General features: G+C 50.7%; 1 protein-coding gene across 1 annotated transcript in view; it reads right to left on the reverse strand.

The window, feature by feature from the left end:
- Positions 1-10,458, reverse strand: part of SLC6A6 (solute carrier family 6 (neurotransmitter transporter), member 6) — a 69,008-nt gene extending 58,550 nt beyond the window's left edge. Inside the window, exon 1 of the mRNA XM_006758323.2 lies at positions 10,365-10,458. The gene's annotated coding sequence lies outside the window, so the exon portion shown is untranslated. The remainder of the gene's footprint in view (positions 1-10,364) is intronic.
- Between the last annotated feature and the right edge of the window lie 10,771 nt (positions 10,459-21,229).

Below are 21,229 nucleotides of genomic sequence, written 5' to 3' on the forward strand. Positions count from 1 at the left end.
TAAAATAAATATCAAAAATATAAGTCTTTGTTTTACTATGGTTGCAAATATAAAAAAATTTCTATATGTGACACGGCACCGGAGTTAAGTTAGGGTTTTTCAAAATGCTGACACGCCGAGCTCAAAAGGTTCGCCATCACTGGCCTAGAAGCAGCCCCACCACCAACCCCCAGCTGGGGACCTCCCAGAGCTTCAGCCTTTCTAATTTTGTCTTTTAGAGTGAGGGCTTCACTGAATATCTGGACTGTTTAACCCTAAATTATCCCTGAAAGCGCTTCATTACGGGTGTTAAGAAACATGAATATGAAATATTTGCGCCCTCGCCAGTTTGGCTCAGTGCATAGAGCATGAGCCCACGGGCTGAAGGGTCCTGGGTTGGATTCTGGTCAAGGGCACATACTTCGGTTGCAGGCCCGATCCCCAGCCCTGCTTGGGGCGTGTGTGGGGAGAGACAATCAATTGATATGTCTCTCACATCGATGTTTCTCTCTCTGTCTCTCCCCCTTCCTTCTACTCTCTCTAAAAATCAATGGAAAAATGTCCTTGGGAGAGGATTAAAAAAATAAGAAGAAATATTTGCATCAAGCTTTTTAATATACTAAACTGCTCTTTCCTACTAGTATATGTGCCGGTTAACCCAGTGGGCATCACAGTCCCCATTTTACAGTTGGGGCAACTGAGGCCCAACAGGAGATGGGACTTGTGGGAGGCCACACAGCCAGGATGCAGCAGAGCAGGGACTCTTCTCTAGACAATGCCAGGAAAGGAAGGGTGGTGCTGAGAGGAGCAGAGGCCTGACATCTCAAGGAGCTGTGTGACCTTGGGCAGGTCACTGCACCTCTCTGAGCCTCTAGGGGCTCATTTATAAGGAAGGATGGATGGGAAGGTGGCGGCAGACAGGGTCATGAGAAGGAGGGCTGGCTCCCATTCCCAGACCACCTACCTCCCTTCTCCACCCTGAGACAAGGCCCAGTCTCCTGCTTACACACTCTGACTGAGTTTTGAGGGCCTCTGTCTCACTTTGCAATCATAATGGTTTGTGTAATCATTTGTCTCTCCCCTCCTTCCTTGTCCTCTATTCTATCTCCACTACCCAGCACTGTGTCTGGTATACAGTGGGAGCTCAATAAAAACTGAGTAAATGAATAAATGACTCAGTTCCTTCAGGTGTGAGATCATCACAGGACAGGAGAGGGTCTCGAGCAGCAGTCGCCAACCTTTCGGATCTCGCGGACCACCTGTTGGTGACCGCTGGTCTAGAGGGAATAAACCAGGAAGGGCAGCAGGGGCCTCCTGGGTAGCAGCCCAGGGGAAGAGAAGGCAGGTGGGGAGCCCGAACGCCCACCACTCCTGTCTCCTACCCGGTGTGTCCCAGTGGCATCACCAGGCACCTCTCCGAGCCCGGCTTCTCCCCTTAAAGCAGGGAACATTGTAACCTTCTCACAGGGCTGTCTCGGCTCGGATGAGTTCAGTTCTGGGGCATGTTAGGTGCTCAGGAAGCATCTCTCTGTCAGAACTGGACTTCATAAATCAACTAGGCTGACACTTTGGATGAGGAGACAGGGGCCCAAGGCAGCAGCGTCTTAAAGTCTCAGAGCAAAGAGGGCCAGGGCGGGGGTGACAGCCACTGGAACTAGATTCATGGGGACAGTCTGAAACTTCAAGAAGCAGTTCATCATGGTGTCTGGGAATGACTTCCCCGGGCTGTTGGATAAATGGGGCTGCAGAGGTAAACTTGTCAGATTTAGCAAACACTGCACGGGACATACTTAGACTAAAAACATGAGTCATTGTTTGTCTAAAATTTGAATTTAACTGGGCGCCCTGCATTTTATCTGGCAACCTAATCCACAATATCTGGATGTGTTACCAAGAGGAATTGAATACTCTAGCCGCCTGGTCTGAAACCTCCGCCTGAGTAAAATGAAGAAAGTGGAGACCGAAGACCACACACTCTCCGAGCATGTAGGCATGCTCCTGTCCTTCTTCCCACCAGGAAGCCGCTTCCTGATGGCTGCACAGACATTTCACCATCCCCTTGGCTCCTCCGTTTGCACATTTTTTCCAAAGCAGGTGTCCACGCCAAAGACGTCATGTCACGTTCCCGTCACATTCCACATCCTCCTACCCTGACCCTGGACAGACATTGCCAGTGGGTCGGGCCGTCCTTCCCACTGATCAGGACCCAGCCCTCAATTCCTCACTGGAACCCAACCTCTCTCTGGGCCCCAGTAACTCAGTGAACAAGAGAAAGGCCTCATGTGTGAGAGTTGGTCAGGGCAGACAGGACACCAGAAAAGACTAAAAACACCAAGATAAGCAGAGGCTCACAGCACCACTCGAGCCTGAAATACGAATAAGAGCCACATCCCCGTCACTGTGGCAACACAGCAGCCCTGATGGGACTCCATGGAGCAAGAGCTCAGGATGGCGTGGGAAGATGGCAGGATTTGGAGGTAAGAGAGCACCCACAAATGTGCAAGGTGAAGTGGGAGCTGAGTCAGGGCTGGGAAGGAGGGGCAGAGGAGCGGACGACCCAAAACTACCCATGGCTGTTCCTAGGGACAAAGGCAGGAGGGTGAGAGTGCTTTTTGGACGCTGAGGTGTCTACACAGGCCCACAGAGGTGTGCCACTGAGCTGCCTGGCTGAGGTGGGGGCCAGCCCTCTTCCTACGCACACGGACGGGGTGGGGGAGGCACATGCACTGTTGTCCCTTTTACAGTAAGCACCCAGCTCAGCGGGGGAGACCCCTCCCACCAGGGTACCCGGCTCTTGAAAGCAAAGCTGAGTTTCCATGGGAAGGTCAGCAGCTACCCTGAGGAAATGGTTCCAGACCCACGTTCCAGGTGAGCCCACCAGGTGCTGCGAGAGGCTCTAAGGCCCTTCCCTTGCTGGGGCTGAGTTCAGACTGTGAACTAAATAAAAAGAGATTCGATGGGAAGTAACCTCATCGGGGGATCTGACCACAAATTCACATCCCGGGCCTATAACTTTCTTTAGTGGAAGGTTTTCAAGCCAGCCCTGCCCGTTGTTAGCACACCTCTATAATGCATAGAGAGTAACCCTCTTTTCCAGACCCCTCACAGGTGCAACCAACCTCAAGGGAGCACAGCCTCTTAACTCCTCTGCACCTTGCTTTCTCGGACCTTGATGTAATCCTTCTTAAAGTCCCTCCTTAACTCCAAAGGCATCAAATAAACTGCAACACTGCCATTCTCGGGAGCATTTGAAATTTGCTCCCCAGCATTGCTGTCAGTTTGGCTCAAATAAAATCTTAGATGAATTCTTTATAGCTTTGGACATTCTCACGTTGACATGAAAGAGGGTACCCTCCCTGAGGGGTGCCCCGAGAGCAAAACCCCAGGCCCAGAGGCTATCAGCAGCCCCGGGAGGCTCCTACTTTTGTGAGCCTCAGTTTCTGGACACAGATGGGAATCGCTCTCAAAAACTTCTCTCAGGTTTCAGACTGGGAAGCACTGGTCTCTGAAAGGCCCTGTCAGTCTCTGAAAAAAACCTCTGTGATGACATGATTTATAATAAGACGCATACATTTAATCTTCATCCCCATGCGTGGCATGGAGCGCTAAAAATCCTGGGAATTTGCTCTGGAGATCAGTTCCGGTATCTTCTGTTACGTTAATGAGGCAATTGGTAGAAGGTGGCCTAGGATGGGGGCTGGTTGCTTGGAGAACCAATGTGATTCTAGGGTTGGAACTTTCAGTCCCACTCACCGGATCTATGGGGGAGGGAGAGGAGCTGGAGGTTGAACCAATGGCTAATGATTTCCTCTGTCATGCCCATGCTAGGAAACCTCCATTAAAAAAAAACAAAAGGATGGGAAAAAAAGAAAGAAAGAAAAGGATGGGTTCCAGCAGCTTCCGGGTCAGTGACTCTGGTAAAGTGGCTGGCTCCGCGAGCATGGAAGCCCTGTGCTCCTTCCCCACACTGTGTCCTAGGGCATCCCTTCCATCCTGCTCCTCCGGAGTTACAGCCTTTTATAATAAACCAGTGATCTAGTGAGTGAAATGTCTCTCTGAGCTCTGTGAGTCACTCTAGCAATATAGAACCCAGGAGGAGGTCATGGGAACCTCCCATCTACAGCCAGTTGGGTCTTCGGTGACAACCAGGACTTGCAATTGGCGTGTGAAGGGGGAGGGGGCACTGAGCCCTTAATCTGTGGAATCTGACACTGTCACCAGGTCGATGGCATCAGAATGGAGTTCAATGAGAGGACACCCCCCTGGTGCGGGAGAATTGCTTGGTGGTGTGGGAAAACCCACACATTCGAACTGTAACCCCTTTCCTTGAAGAAGTCCCTGACTGACCCCTTGCTAAGAGCCACGACAGGAAGATACACCCAAGGAATCTTCTCTCCACCTGAGACCCATGCTCTCCTGACACAGGTGCAACCAGAAAGGGAGGCGCCAGACTGCCCTGTCACTCAGAGGCCCTGCCACCCAGAGGCCCCATCGCCCGGCAGCTGCTGTGTAGGAGACTACACGCCAACGATGTGTGCTGACCTCGAGCTGGCCACTGCCCTTTTGAGCCTCAAATTTCTCACCTGTTATATGAGGATAGTAATAACGCTGTAAGATAATTTACGTATTAGAGATAGAAAACATTTTTGAGAATTGCAAAGGGCTATTATTGTCCATATATTCAGGCTACCATATATTTCTGAGCTAGAGGGGTCAGAAATAATTACAATAATGGTAGCAATAGGAATAGCAATTATAATAACTACCACTTATTGAGTAATTGCTATGTGTCCATCACTGTACTGAGACCTTTCAGTTTTTCTTCCCTGATCCTCACAACAACCAGAGAAGAGAGGTTCTACATCATTCTATATCATGTCTCCTTTGACAGAGAACTCTGGGGCACAGAGACATTCACTGACATGACCCAAGTCCCACAGTGAGGTAGAGACCAAGTGACATTTACACCCAGACTCACTGGACATTAACCACACCTCTCCTTTCTCTAAACCATGTATTCATCAACCTCTGAGTGTGACCCATTATTCATAGCATTTCCTGTTTACTGAGTTTTTATTTTCTCCCCCAAATGAGGAAGCCTAGCAGATTGGGGGCTACTAGTCTGGGTGGATTGTTTTAAATCCTCTGCTCCCTAAAGCCCTGAAGGCAGGGACTCCCCAGGGAGGTGCCACCACTCTCTCTTGATGTCTGAGGGCTGTCATTTAGGGTGATTTCTGGAGGGTCAAAAATTTGGTGACACTGTGCCCAGCATCTTGAAAATACACAGTCCCTTAGGGTAGCAATTCCAATGTGCTGACCAGACCCACAGGTAGTATGTTCACTGCATTTGGTTTTGCAAGATGAAAAAGTTCCGGAGATTGGTTGCACAACACTGACAAACTATACACTTAAAAAAGGTTAGGATGGCAAATTTTATGTTATGTGTATTTTACCACAATTAAAAGTAGAATGGAAAAAAAAAAGATGTTCACAGCAGAGTGGTTTATAAGAAAGAGAAACTGCAAAAGGCCAATCCCTCATCACTAGGGGATTAAACAATTGGTTTACCCAACAAATGAAAACCAATTTGAACAGAGCCAACAAACTGGGGGCCCTGGTCCAGATCCAACACTTTTGTTTTTGTAAATAAAGTTTTACTGACACAAAGCTACACCCATCATTTGCATATTGGCTTTGCATTCTAGCTACAATAGCAGAGGTGAGAACCCTTAAGATGTCTGTGGACCCCTCACTTAGGAGACTCAAGACCCAGAAAAATGATCAGAAATATGTGAGGGGGGCAGGGGGGCAGAGAGAAGTTGGCTCCCAAGCATAGCCACACTGAGCGTTCACTTTTGAAAGAAAATTTTAAATTTTAAAATCATATATGGCTATATGATAGGCAGTCACGCAGACATGAGCAGAGCAAAGAGGAAGGGCCAGGTACAGAAGGTCACCTGGGTGGAAAGCCCCGGGTGCCTAGCAACAGGCAAAACTGGGAAAACTAGGACCTCGCCCCGAGGGCAATCTTTCCTCCCTAGCAATTCGCTGGTCATGAGGTTCGGACCCTCCCCTGACCTTTCCTCCCCTGGCGTGTCGCCAGTCATGCGGTAGACCCCCTTGGAGGAGGAATAGGGGCTAAAGAGTGGCTTCATTCAACTCCCATGCAGGCCCTTGCGCAACACTCCCTTGAGCATTAACCCCTAGGAATAGGAATAACATCCAGGCCTCAGTGGTGTTCCAGCTCCAGGCCCAGAGGAGCAGTAAAACCAGACGAGCGAAGCCATGGCTGACATTAGGACCAGCAGAGGGGAACCTGGCCCCGCTCACCAAGCAGGCCACTTTACCGGAGAATTCACTAATGACCCCTTGCCCTGGTGCCAACTAATAAGCGGAGAGCGTGACCCTGAAAGGGCACACCTGGAGAGCTGGTGAAGCTTCCATGGAGATCCTCTCCAAGGACCTCCCCTAAAACCCCCACCCTTATAAGCCCTCAGGACAGAGCACCCAACGCCTGCTCTCTAGGAGCACACGAACACTTCCCCTCTTTCCCCAGGCGATTTTTCCTGTCGCTCTTTTTCCTAAGCTCCAGGGCCCTTTGTAACTTGCTCCTGAGCCCACACAGCTCAGATGGCTCACATCTTCTACCTCTGTGTCTTCTTAAATAAACTTTCTCTCATAGTTGGTCTTGGCTCTGAATTCTTTCTTAGCCAGAACTCAAGTACCCAGGTTGCTGGCTAGAGGTCTGGTCTGACGCCACTGGTCTAACACCTGGTGCCGTTCTCCCAGTCAGCTCTCTCTGGATGGTGGAAATTGGGATACGTTTTATTTTCTCCTTTTGACTTTTCTGTGCTCTCCAAATGTTCTGCATTAAAGATATTACTTCCCAACGCTATAAAAAATGATAATTACGTGACTCGATGGAAGTGTTGGCTAAGAGTACTATGGCAATCAATACATCAATACAAATGTATCACATTCACACGTGTACACCTTAAACTTACACAGTGGTTTCCTATGTCAAAGATGTCTCAGTTTTTAAATCAGGTAACAAACAATAAATACCCTTCTCGTTGCCTTGGCCCGTAGAGGTAGCTAGTGCTGACTTTGTGGCTTTTAACAATCCCAGGTCTTGATAGTAGCAGCCTTTCCCGGCCAGCTTACAACCTGGAGAGGTAGGGAGAAGGCCCCATGGGAATTCTCCTGACAGGTTCCCCTCTTGCTAAAATTACAAGGTGGGTGGATCTGATTTTCAGCTGGGGTGGGGTGGGGTTGCTCTAGGCCTCAGCTGTGTTTCAGCTCCAGGCCCAGAGGAGCAGTAAAGCCAGGCGTGGGGAACCTTTTTTCTGCCAAGGGCCATTTGGATATTTATGTCATTCCCTGGCCATACAAAATTATCAACTTAAAAATGAGCCTGCTATATTTGGTCAAACATTTCATTAATTCACCCTTAATGCCTTGGCAGAGCCAGATCAAATGATTTTGCGGGCCTTATTCGGCCCGCAGGCCAGACGATCCCCACCCCTCCTGCTCTAGGAACTCGTGCCAGGGAGATGAAAAGTGAAAATGTATTGGGGTACTTGGAACTGATTTTGTTAGGCTGTTGAGTGCTTCAAAATTCTACTGTGATGACCATTACCCCCGATCCCGCACTCGCTGTTTTTCTAATCCTCCTGGTGCTGTTATTGTTTCGTATTACAGATTACAGGTGGGGGATCTGAGGCTCAGAAGTTCAGTGACCCTCCCCTCAAGCTCACACAGCTGGCTCAGGGTGGAGTCAGGATTCGAACCAGGAACTGTCTGACTCTCCATCTCCTTGGGCTTTCCACTATATGGGCTGTCCTGTCAGGAATAAGAATTTGGCTGGTTCATTAATAACTCAGAGTCCCACATCATCTTGGCTGCGCACAACCCTGTGAGAGTCTTGTAAGCGATTATCAGCTCTTTTTTCAGATGAGAACCTGGAGATCACCGTGAGGAGGGCTGCAACCCAGTAGTGCTCAGACTTCAGGGATGACAGCCTCTGTCCTCTAAAGATACCCTCCTTTAAATCCCATGTTGCTTATCATGTCAAAAGTAAACCCAGGAGGGCTGCTTGGAGGAGGCATCAGGCAGGCCTGAGCTCAAACCCACCTGTCAGCCTCAACTACCTTGCCTATAAAATGAGTTCTCCCCCAGCATGGATGGGTCAGCAAGCCTCGGAAGAGTGGAATAGTGGCTGGTTTCTGTTTATTTCCTAAAAAGTCACCAGCCCTGGTGGGGGCCAGGCCCCTAGCACAATATTCTCTTTATCTGAAAGCAGAACTCACATTCCAGCTTCTCAACAGCAGGCACCTGGCTTCCAGCTGCCCTGGGCTACTCATTAACTAGGACTGGCCCTCAGGAAGGGGCTGAAGTGGGAGTCTGCTCCCTGTCTGGGGGAGGGAGAGGGGAAGGCAGCACTGGATGATGTTGGCACTGGGGTCAGACCAACCGGACTTCAAATCCTTCCTCGCCATGTGACCTAGGGGGGAGTCAATTCACCTCTCTAAGCCTCAGCTTCCTATCTGTATATGGAGATAAAGCCTGTGTCCACTTCACGGGACTACTGTGAGGAATGCATGAGCCGGTAAAGTGCCTAGCAGTGATCTGGAACAAGCACTCAATAAATGTTATCTGTCATTTTTACAAAAAGAATAACAGCACCCAAGTCAGAGGACTGTTGTAGGTTAAAATGTGCCTCTCAGCACCATGTTCAGCTGTTAAAGAGTTAAATGTCAGGGAGTATTCTTACTGGCATTTATGATGTTTATGGTGATGACTTTGGAGGTGATATGGAGTGGGACAATTCCATGCCTACTTGGCAGCTGGTCAGAGAGGTGTCCTGAGCCACTAGGGATATGACGGCCTGGCTGCCCACCTCTAATGTCACAGCATGAAACAACAGGTCTCCATAGGGTCAAGTGGACTGTGGCAGAGCACCCGGGTTGGGGAGTCTTGGTGACAAGGACAGAATCAGGTCCACCACTGGCAGTAGCAAGCCAAGGGTCTTTGGGCCTTTTCTCCTAATCCTGGCTTCCTCGATCACCCCAAATCCCAACCCTGGACCAGTGGGCGCTTGGTGAGGGGGCTTTCCCTCCCTCCCCCTCCCCATGCCCACCCCCGCCAGGAGAAATTACTGCCCAGGAAGCCAGGATTTTCCAATTCCAGAGCAGAACCTACTGGGTCATGAAATCAACTTAGAGAGTCAGGGCTATCGTTTTTCTACAAGAAACGAGGAGAGAACAGAGCCCAGAAGATGGTGAGGACATGAGTTATTATTTTTGAAACTGTGGTTTCAGTTTCATGCGCGTGTACGTGTGCGAGCACATGCGGCATCCTGTCGTAAAATGTATTTCTTATTGACTGTCACAACTACAAGACTCTGAAAGCCCCAACAGCAAGATCGTTTTTACATCAAGGCAAATAAGGCATCTGCAGAAGAGCGACTGAGTGAGGCTCCTGCCCCATCAACCCCCTTTAGAACCAGCTTCGTGATCCTGAACGACTAAGTAAGGGGGTGGGGGAGCTTATGTAAATGTCAGGATACGATCAGCAAAAGCGAGATGTCATTAAGGTCTGTAGGTTAGATAACAGAACTGTGCCAGCAGTAAACGTCCTGGTTGATAATTATGTGCTCACATAAAAGGACGAACGGCCTTGTTCTTACGAAACACATGCTGAAGGGCTAGTTAGAGGTAAAGGGGCATCTTGACTGCAAAACCCCCAATGATTCAGCGAGAGAGAGAGAGAGAGAGAGAGAGAGAGAGAGAGAGAGAGAGAGAGAGAGAGGAGAGAGAATTAAAGGGCCTATCTTTATACCATAGAGAGAAAAAGATGATGCCAAAGTGGCACATGTTGACAATGAGAAAATCTAAGTGAAGGGTATATGGGAATTCACGGTAATATTCTTGCAACTTTTCTGAAGGGTTTCACTTTTTTAAAAATAAAAAGTTTAATGAAGAGAAAATTGGGATAGCAGCCCCGATTCCTGGAACATCCCGTCTGTGCCGGAAGCCAAGTGGATCACCCTTTCACACGGATCCGACCCCAATCCTCAGAACCAGCTCGGCGAGGACCCCATCACTGCTTGGTGGCAAAGCCAGGATGGGAACTAGGCCAGGACTCCACAATCAGTGCTTGGCCCATTTGCAGGGCTGCCTCCCTGGCACAGGCTGGCACAGGTAGCCAACCCAGGCTATGGACCTGCCACCCAGAGGTGACAACATGTGGATAAGGTCCCATGGCCCGGGTCTGCCTTCCCCTCTCAGAGCCTGGAGGAAACACCAAGCTCCGAGGCACCACACCTCGGGTCACGGCCGAGTTGGCATAACCCATTGCAGTGGGGAGAGCTCAATGCCACTTACGTTTGGAGGCTCCTCAGAAAGGGCTGCTGCTCTGGACCTATCACAATGAGAGGAAGCAAAGAAGGAAAGATCTGGTCAGGTTGTGACTTGTGACTATACACAGGAATTGGTCTTCATCCAGATGTGACCACCCAGCTCACACACGCTAGGAAGGGCCCCCAACAACACGCTGCGGGGACAGAAAACTGGGGTGCTGAGGCACTCCTGCACACTCACATGCTCCCACACAGACACGCTTGCTCACACGTCCCTCTCCTGGGTGCAGTGTCCCTGAAACTGTCCGCAGTAGCCTGTGCTGGGAGGAGCAGATGGCCCAGCCCAGCATTGGGAGGAGATGGTTCTTCTTGCTGCCTAAGCTGTATACCTCGCCCCGCCCCCCACCCTGCCCCGAGCCCCGACCAAAATGCCCACACTCCTGTGAGCACCCCAGCAGCCCAGTCATGTGCCCAGGTCTGGGACTGGCTGTTTGCTGCAAGCAAGGGGACATGCCAAGGTCAGATAGAGGAGCTTCAAGGCTCTAGAGACCCCAGATTCTTGGAAAATACTTATCAACTATTTAGAGGCTCTGAGATTCATGTGCCAAGAAAATCTGTTGAACTGTGCTGAGCCAAGCAGTCCCCAAACCTGAATGACCACCAGCTGGGAGGCTCTCCTGGTTTCCTGGAATATGAAAATGCAGAAATCCAGGAAATGGTTCCTTAACAACTAAGATCTTACATTTAAGTGCAATGGCAGAGGGCCTCCAGGCTGGGGGCTTCCCATGCTTCATGCGTTTGCAGCCCAACCCTTACGCCCTCCTCCTCAGCCTCAGAAAAGGTCTCAGAAGTCTAGAGAGCTCCCTGTCCCCCAGATTAGACAACCTCATGGCTATGTTAGGGCCCCCACAGTCAAGGCACTGAGAACACAGTGGTGAACAGGACAGCCGAGGTCCCATAGGGCCTGGAACCCATGGTAAAGGCCAGCATGTGACAAAGATGTCATGGAGCCTTTATTTTCTGGGTGGACACATGTGACGGCTGGGGTGGATTAGAAATGTCTCCAACTCATGTAGGGGGTGGAAGCAGCGATGTGCACCTTACTGCCCTGGATAATATCAAGGGAAGAGGGACAAAGGAAAAGATGAAGGCGGCATGCTTAATACACAATCTCAAGCACGGCAGCGAGGGAACCAGAGGAAGGAGTGTAATTCCCTCTGGGGCTAGACCTTAGCCGTTGCAGGAAGCCAGCCCAGTTCAGAGAGGAAAATAAGAATGGCACTAAATCCCTGTAGTTCTAGCAGACTGGCAACCAGGTCCCTTCTTCTAGGGACAGCCCACATAAATCCCACCGGGGGACCCACACATGCCTGCTCTCAGTCTATAGAGTTTTGGGTGGGCCCACTTTCCACTTGCAGGAGTGGGCACGTGAGCCAGGCCTAGTCCATCAGAGGGGCTGTCACAATTGGCTCAAGGACAGGCACATGACTAAGCCTGGACAATGACAGTGACGACAGGAGTTATGCTAAAAATATTGGGGGAAAAGAAGGCTCTTTTTAAGCTGAGATAGCTATGGGAGGGGAAACACCCTGCAGCTGGGAGCACCCCAAGGAGAATGGAACCAACAGAGGAGGGATATGGAGCCCAGGAATGGAGAGAAAGGAGTCCCCATAACAGCTCACAACACCTGGATCCAGCCATGCCTGAAGCATGACCCTGGGGCTTTCAGGTAAAGGAGCCAGTAAATGTGTGGTATTCTTTTTTTTGTTTTGTTTTATTTTTTAAGTTAGTTTGAACTGATTTCTGCCACTTGCAACCCTAAGAATGGAGACCTATGCCCTGCTTTGAATGTGCTGGGTAATTTAATGCATGCCTCCTTCTCTGACACTCAGGCCATCAGAAAAGTGGGGTAAAGATGGAATGAAATCTGAGGTTCCCCTACAGCGGTGTTACTCTAGTTACCAAGAAAGCCTATTGCGAAGGTTAGGGCTGTGTGCGTACCTTCCCCAGTACAGAGAGATGCCAGAGAAATCAGCCCTTCTCAAAACTAACCCTGGAGGGCTTGTTAAAACAGAGCTGGGCCCACCCCAGGTGTGAGTGAGCATTTGAACAAGCTCCCAGGTGATGATGACTGCTGGTCCAGTGACCACATTTTGAGGACCTAGATTCTAAATCTATTCTACTCTTCTTGGTAGCTTGGGGCAGGTGCCGGTGCAAAATAAAGCCCCAGCCAGGCAGGAGACCAGGGTCGCTCGATCTTCAGAGCAGACCCCCAATTAAGGAAAGTGCCTGTGTGGTTTGAGGATGAGCCAGTCTTTAAACAACGAAAGTACCAGGTCCCAGCTGAAGACCATTCCATTGCCCACCCTTCCGGCCAGCCCTCCACCCTGGCATTTATCTAAGTATTGGGGAGGCTGTCAGGGACATGGAGCCTCCTTGGGCTCAGCAGGCTCTTCCAGGAGCTGTGAGCATCCCCCAGCGGCTCTCGGCACCGGGCAGCCTGCCAGCACCAAATCCCGCTGCGGGCCTGGGCCTGACACACTGCCTGGGCTGCCTGCTGTCAGCACGGCCTGGCGGGCCCTGGGCTCTCCCTGATTTACATCCGACTTGGCTGCCTTCAGAAGCCTCCTGTGGCTTTTGGACCAGGGACACTGTTCAGTAGAAAAGGGCTTCCCCACCAGCATCCTTTCCAAGGTGGCACGGGCCCAGAGGGTCTGGCCTGGCTCAGCTGCCTCCCAGCTGTGTGACCTTGGGCGAGTTACCTGCTCACTCTGGGGCCCCAGCTTTTTATGTGCATAACAGGAACAATAGTATCTTTTGTGGTGATTAGAGAAATGGTGCTTACAAGGCCCTGAGCCTGGTCTTCAGAGGCAGCGGGGGCCCCACAGCTGCGACTTATCTCCTGGACTCAGAGCGGTCCCAGACCAGCAGCACTGGTGTGGCCAGTGCTGGTTAGCAATGCAGAATCCAGGCCCCATCTTAGTCCTTCTGCATGGAAAGGAGCATTTTAACAAGATCCCAGGTGAGGTCTACAGCTTCCAAGTCTGAGGGGCCCAGCTATGTTATTATTGTGGTTGCAGCAACCCAAGACAGAGCCGAGCCAAGGGTGGGCCTGAGGGCAGCAGGCAGGTGTCAGAGGTGATGAAATGTTGAGGGGACAAAACTTCTCCCATGTCCCTGAGCCCAGTGATGGCTCAGAGAGGGGAAGGGACACAGGCGAGGTGTGCCCTACAATGAGACTTAGTAGGTTTGGGTCACAGGAATCAGCGACGGTAACAAAATTTACTGAAAACATTCCAGGTCCCAGATTTGGGGCTTTCAGCAGAATCTGGCTGCCTCTGTTTCTCTCCACAAAAGGCTGAACCTTTTGCATGCAAGGAGGCAAGTTAAATGGCCCTCTGCCTGGAGCGAGCTGCCCCCAACTCCCAGCAGAGATTGGCAAAGGGGCTGCCCTGAAGGTTCATGCCACAGCCTGGGGGGAGGAGTGTGGAGCCACCTGGATTTCCCCAGCTCTAGCCTTGAACTGCCCTAGGAAAGTGCTAAGGGTCCCCCTTCGAGGGCTGTGGATGGAAAGGCTACTGAGCTGAAGTTCCTGAGTCACGTCCCCTCCACTTCCACTGGGATCCACCTGCACACACTGCCATACCTGCCATACCTGCCATACCTCCAGGGCCAGCGCCAGCACACTGCGGGGTGGGGGAGGGTGCTGCCCTGCCGGCTGCGATCACAGAAACCAGATGACCAGATGCAGATGCAAGAACATCCCAGGCTGAAAAATATTGGCTCAAATTGATAAAACTCTGTGTTGACCGCACAAAACAGACCCGTGGACAAGAGCTGCCTCTGGAAGACCATGCTGTTGTGATTGGTACCCCCTTTTTTTTTTTCCAGGCTGGGAACGCCAATCCTTTTAAAACAACCCACACCTTCCACTGGTGAGAAGTGGAAGACAGAAACGAATTCTGCTCAGTACCACTGGAGAGAGGCTGGCAGGTTTGGGTGGGGGAAGAGGGTGTTCTTTTTCTTTCTTTGTTTTTTAAGGTCTGCTCTAATCCATATTCTCCTACCAAGAGTAGCAGAAAACCCACCTTGTTCCCCAAGGAAATGTTTTTTACTAAAAGCCTGTGCCACAGCTCTGTTCAGAGCATCTCAAACTCCAGGCCCCAAATCGGGAGGGTCCTTTCAGAGGAGGGCTAAGACATCTTGAAAACCTACAGGACGACAATAGCATCCTTAAAGGGACCCAACCAGAGTAGCACCCCACACAGTGATGTCAGGTACTCCCCAACAGAGAAAAGAAAGGGTGTTTTCCCCTTTTACTCAGCAGGTATTTCCCCCCAAACACAAAGATTCCTTACAAATTAGTAGTGAGGACCAGAGAAGGGAAAGAACTCGCCTTGATCACACCACAAGCCAGCAGCCACGGCCCCCCAAACCCTGGAGTCCCAGAGCCCCTATGATAATTCATTAAATTACTTTGTGCTCAGCTTTACGAGGGCACGATCTGGTCGGTCTTGGTGACCTGCCACATCGCCAGGGCCTAGAAGGAATAAATATTGTTGCATGGGTGCACAGTGATGGGTGCATCAAATTTTCAAGCCTGGACCCACTCAGGTGTTTAAACTACAGGCTCTCATTTCAGGGTTCAGGGAATCAGAGCGATTTTGTGTGTGTGAGTGTGTGCTGAGGACCCCCCTGAACACCAGGCCCTATGCTGGAGCATCCCCCACCAACCATCCTGTCACCCCAGGTCCCGTGGGTAGATTAAAGGCAAGCCCACAGAGACCTGAACTCCGCCTTACAGGGGCGCCCAGAGCAGGGTGAAGTTGTAACCTTTCTGAGTGCTTACTATGTATCAGGCCTCATTAAGGGGTTCGAGGAAAGCTTCATGAAGTAGGTGGCAGTACAGAGAGATGCCTAGGAGGCATGGAGGCTGATGAGGAGGGTACTGTCTTGAGCTGTGGTTACATTTGCCCAGAGATGAGATACCAGGTGCCATCTGGTGGCTCAGCCCTTGACTTCATGGGCTGAGTGCCTCCATGAGGGCTGAGCCACCATCATCTCCGGGTGCCGATCAGCTACGCAGCAGGATGGCAGAGCCTTCCACACCAGCCCCTTCTGATGCCCTCCATCCACTAAGTAGGACTCTGCTGATGCCCACCGGCCAGCTTCACCCCTCCACCAAGCAGCGGGCAGCCTGGCCCACCGGGTTAAGGTCTTTCTGCTGGAAAGGGGATGGTGAAACATGGCATGAATTCACTCACCATTTTTATTTTGTGCAAAGAAAAGCCATGGCATAGGTGGGTCTCCCAGAGCTTGTTGGAGCCACCCTGTGGTGATGGGGTCTGAGACGCCACTTAATGGGGGGGGGGGCTGAAGCTCAGAGGAGCCAAGGAAGACCCAAGGTGAGCAGAACCAGAACTCAGCTCTCCTGCCCTTCAGCCCAGGCCTGCTGGGACACCTGTTGGCCCTCTCACAACTGCCTCAACTCTACTTCACAGTGGCCAGAGCTGCCCACCAGGAGCCAGGCTCCAGGCTCCTCACCACACAGTGTTCCTGCTTTTCAGGAACCCCCATCCCAGCTTCCGTAGGTGTCTCCTGAGCAGCCAAGCCCTAAGGAATCTTTCAGATCTGTATGGCTTTGCGCTCTTTTACCCCTTTTCCCATTTCACTGGGATAAGATCAGGATCTGAGAGTCTTGGCAATGGCAATTGACAGTTTGAGAATGAAAGTTTGAGACTGAGATAAAATAGCCCTCAAATTCACCTGTTTTACATAATCACCGAGAGGCAGGTGGGGTTGGGGAAGAACCACAGGTTTGTGAACAATGTGCCTTCTGATGGCCCATCTTTCAGAGTCGATCTGTGTCTCATTCAGACCTCAGTCTCCTCATCTCTAAAGTGGGTGGACAGGGAAGTTTAACTCCATGATCCGAAAGTTCCCCTACTCCCCAGCCAAATGGCCCACCCTCCCTTAGACCTTCCCAGGCATTCTTTGACATAAACTGTTCATTACCTCTCCCTGATAGAGATCTCCTCCCTCCCAGGAGGCTGTGAGCTACTTGAGCACAGAGGCTGTTTGATTTATTTAACACCGTCCCGCTGGCCACGACACTATGCCTGGCACCCAGTAGGTGCTCAATAAACATTAGAACACGCTGGGCTCTGGTTCCAACACTCCTCCCCCTTCCCCAGCTGTCTGAGCGGGGGCCAGTCATTTTTCTGAGACTGGAAGAACTAGTCCAAAAGATGGAGATACAAACCCCACGTCAGGTACAGGGCTTAACATGCAGTCAGGGTGATAAGGCAGAGTGTGTGCTCAGTAAGTATCGGTTCCTTCCCACCTGAGAATGCTGAATGGCCTCGGTGGCTTCACTGCCCACCATCGGGGCCAGTTCAAAGTCATTGGGTGGGAGCATTTCATTCACTGAGGTGGTGGCACTCGGGGTGATTAAAACAGGCCAGCCTGGGTCAGTGATTCCCAGATGCTCACTAGCTGTTCAGAATGGCCTGGCAGATCTGTATGTTCTGAAAAACAGTGTTTCCACAATGGTTTGTTGTTTGACTAGAGTACGTGGCAGAACCAAGAACAGCACGATGCCATTGTTTAAACAAAACAAAACCACAGCTACCTTAAATCCTAAATAATACAGATTCTAAATAACATTAGATAGATGAGGCAATGAACACTGATCTAGAAAGTAATAACAAGGAGCATATGTCCATGTAGACATCTGAGGGATACAGTTAAAGCTGTAGAAAGAGGAAAATGTATAATCTGACGGGCCTTAATTGTTATAAAAAGAGAAATAGACACTAGATTGTCAGTCAGATGTATTAATGATCTTTAAGGATCACTTTTAGCTTATGCACTTTTGTATTGCTTACGGTATTATTTTTTTTTATAATTAAAAGAGATTCCTTTGACAGTTTCCCACTCCTATAAAAATGAAAATATATACCCACAAAAAGATTTGTACATCAATGCTCATAGAAGCTTTATTCCAAATCACCCCAAACTGAAAACACCCCAAATGTCAACAGGAGAATGGATAAATAAACTGGTGAATCCATACAACGAAATACTACCCAGCGATAAAAGGAATGAACTACTGATACACACTGAACAGCATGGCTGGATCTCAAAAACATGAGGCAGAAAGAATCCAGACACAAAAGAGACTGTGCCATTCAAGGCCATTCTAGGCTTAGCCAAACTCATGCATGGTGATGGACATCAAAGCTGGTTCCCTTTGGGAGGGGAAGGCACAGATAACTTTCCGGAGGAACTGGAAACGCTTGGTATCTTGATCTGGCTGGTGGTTACACAGGTGTAACCACCTGCGTAATTCGCCAAAACTCATCAAACTGTAACAAAAATCTTTGCATTTCATTGCATGTAAATTATAGCTCGACTTAATTTTTTTTAATCACAAAAAAAAATTTTTAATATAGATTCCCAGGATCCACCCTCAGAGATTTTATTCAGTATCCAGGCCGGGCCTGGATTTGTGAAAAGTAAGCCAGGTAATTCTGATACATGACTAGAAGTACTGCTGCTGGCCCCTGGCCCCTACAACCCCCCCCCCCCCCACCTTATTATTTAAGTGATTTGTGTGTTGGTTTTTACGAGAGAGCTGGTTGATCACCAAGCTTTAGAAGCATAACAATGTTCATTCTCTCTGCCCTCCCCCACCACCCCAACCCCTGCCCCTCAGCTCGGGTTTCCAAATGAAGCCTCTGACCAGGTGAGATGAGAAGGGGAACCCCAAAGCCCCGTCTAGGACAGACATACTTCACCCTAAAGAGGCCAGGGCTGCACGCTTCCAGGGAGGTCTAAGCCAGTAAGTTAATGGCCTGTGTACCTGTTAAACAGCATGTCCAGGCCTTCACCCTGTGTTTACAAAAAGAGCTCAGGGCAAAATTCACTGGCATAGAAAATGCTTTGTGCCCTGACCAACAGTTACTGGGCCATCCTTGGTTTTCCACACCTCCGCCTAATTCCTCACTCACCATCAGGGGTCTCCCAGGCTCGGGGATTTAACTGGCTTCTCCACCGCTGTCCCTAAATCCAAGCTGACGCCATTTCTATCTCAGCGGCTCTCAGAATAAAGGCCAAGCCCTTTACCTAGCACTCAAGGCCCTCCACCAGTTCTTCTCTCCAGCTAGGTCCCTGAGACCTAGGTCCCGAGGTCTCACCTACTGTGCCCTCTGCCGGTTAACACTAGCCCATCCTGTTCCTCCATTCTGATGCCAACTCCAAAATCACCTCCTCTAAGAAACTGAAGTTCCACCTGCCTACAACCCTGCCATCAATGCACACTGAGTCCTCACAGCACCCCATGGTCATAGCAGCTGCCACACTGTCCTTTCTCCTCCCCGCTTTGAGCTCCTCGAAAGCCAGTGCCTCACCAGAACTAACCTTAGCAAGGCTTATTAACCAACTAAATGAGACGCATTTAAAGAGAGCTCTCATTCACATTGGAAGGCCACTGAGCATTTCCACATCCACAGCTCCTCCCCAGATCCCATTAATTCACACGAACACTTTGGCCAAGGTAAGTTGGCCAATGCAGAGGAGGGAGCTGCAGCTCCAAAGAATCTGAGTCTCGCTTGTGACCTTTTGCAGAAATTGGGGATCAGCCCACACCAACTGGGGTAACCCCGGGGGCTCCAAAAACAGCCCTAATTCTGACCCAGACCCCCTCCAGCTGCAGCCAAGCTGCATTCCAGGGGCTCCTTATAATTCATTTTTTGGCTCTTTTCTATATACAGGAAAACGTTCAATGGCTCAAGTGTCTTATTTCGGGACCTTTGGAAAGACTTTCAGGTAAGTGCAGTTCCAAGCCCTTTGACAGGTCGACAGGTGAAAAATTGGAGTCAGACAATGCCACCCATGGGGTCCAAAGTGCGTAGGAAAAGTGGCAGGGCGCCCAGAGAGGGTACAGAGAAGGGGAAATGGATAACCAGGGACAGAACTGAGGTGCCAATGCGTTCCACACACTCATCCTCCAACCCTGAGGACTGGGGCACCTTTGACTCTTGTTTTCCCCAGTCCTGGCCCAATTTCAACTCCCCAAGATATTAGTTCCTCAAACCCCACAGAGCCAAAACTCACAGCTGGCCGAGGGAAAGCCTTTGAAACCTCATCCTACCCCTGTCCAATCAACCTGCTGTCCTCAAGGCGGCTCTCAGTTTGCTCATCTGCAAAATAGGCACTACCCACGGGGCCTCCCGACGGCAAAGCAGATGTGACCCAATGACAGCAGGATGAGCTGAAAGAGAAGGATCAGGGGAGGTTGACTGCAACTGTGTCACAGGTCTGTACAAGGGTATCTCTGAAGGGCAAACGCTTGAGGGTGCACCTTAGCCTTATCACATACCACAGTGACCTGGGACCTTGTGGCACCTCTAATCAGCAGCTCTGAAGCCTAGCTCAGCTTTACAGCTTACCACGGGCTTATTCAGCCTCATCTCCCTCAATCCCCTCAAGGACACAGTGAGGCTGGCACTGACGTCCTTGCTGCCTTCGGCCCAGGGAATCACCCAAGGTCACAGGCCAACTAAGACAGGACTTGAACTCAGCTCCCTCGGGACTAGCTCCTGCCTCGCAGATTCTGCTTGCCTCAGAACCATTCTACTCCATTTTACAGATGAGTTAACTGAGGCCCCAAAAAGGCTGCCCAAGGTCAAGTGGGGGCTGAGCCAGGCCTAGGACCTCTAGTCATTTTATCAGTCTCACCCTGTGGTGGGTACTCATCAGCCACTGCCCTCAGGCTTCCTCTAATCCCCCTTTCCAACACCATCCTGATGAAATCTGTCCTTCCCCACTCCACCCCCATACCTCTTCATGCCCACCCCACACTCCCTGAATGACTCCCTGGTTGAGAGGGAGGCAGGCGGTTGCTAAGTGCTCACCCGCTCTCTCTCTCATAAAAATAAACTCCTTCTGGCTAGGAGACTCTGGATGAGATCCCCTCCCTTCCAGCCAAGAAAAAAAATTAAAAGAAATTTTAAAAGATCTTCTCCATGACATTTATTTGAACGACAGCAGTGCCGAAGCATGGGCCAATTTACCAAAGTCCAAACGGAGCTACGCGCCACTAAACCTCAAAATCTCAGCCTGAAGACCCTCCGTTTAAGCCTCTGGGCTGTTACTGAGCTGATTTATGTCACCAGGCAGGAAATGGGGGCCCGGGCTGCCTCCCAAACCTCTGGGGCTGGTCCTGGGGAAGGCCAGGAACTGGCAGAGGCCTGGCAGTGACCAAAATAGCCAGGCGGGTGGCCTGCCGAGCACACACCTCCCTCTGGGTGCCCAGGAAGGCGGCCCACAGGTCCTCTCTCCAGTCCAGGCTAAAGCTTTGGGGCTGTGGATTCTCTGAGATTCTCTCTGGCTTCCCTACTGGGAGCCGTAGAACCTCCTGCCCCAAAGAGGAACCTCTAGAAGGAAGGGAAAAAGTCAAGAGGAGTGTCTTGCTGTCCCTGCCCACGGCCCTCTTGGCCTCCAGCTGTCCCTCAAGACGGCTGGACATTGGCACTGCCACCTGCACGCCACACTCGGGCATTACCCTTGGAGCCAGGCCGCCCTATCACCCCTCCCCACTCAGTGCCTGCCCTTAAGAACCAGCTCCTCTGTTCAGCTCTCTAGAAACCAGAGACACTCCCTCAGGTACAGCAGAGGACACACAAATGCTGGCAACCAGGGACCCAGAGACACAGCCACACGTGCACAGGCAGGTACTTGAAGACACAGCCACACACACACACACACACACACACACACACACACACACGTTCTCACCCACCCTCACCCACCCTCCCGCGCGCGCACACACACCCACACGTTCACACACACACCAGGACACACAAGTGCACACGTTAGAAGACACAA

The sequence above is a fragment of the Myotis davidii genome, unplaced genomic scaffold, assembly GCF_000327345.1.
Source record: "Myotis davidii unplaced genomic scaffold, ASM32734v1 scaffold73, whole genome shotgun sequence".
Taxonomy (NCBI): domain Eukaryota; kingdom Metazoa; phylum Chordata; class Mammalia; order Chiroptera; family Vespertilionidae; genus Myotis; species Myotis davidii.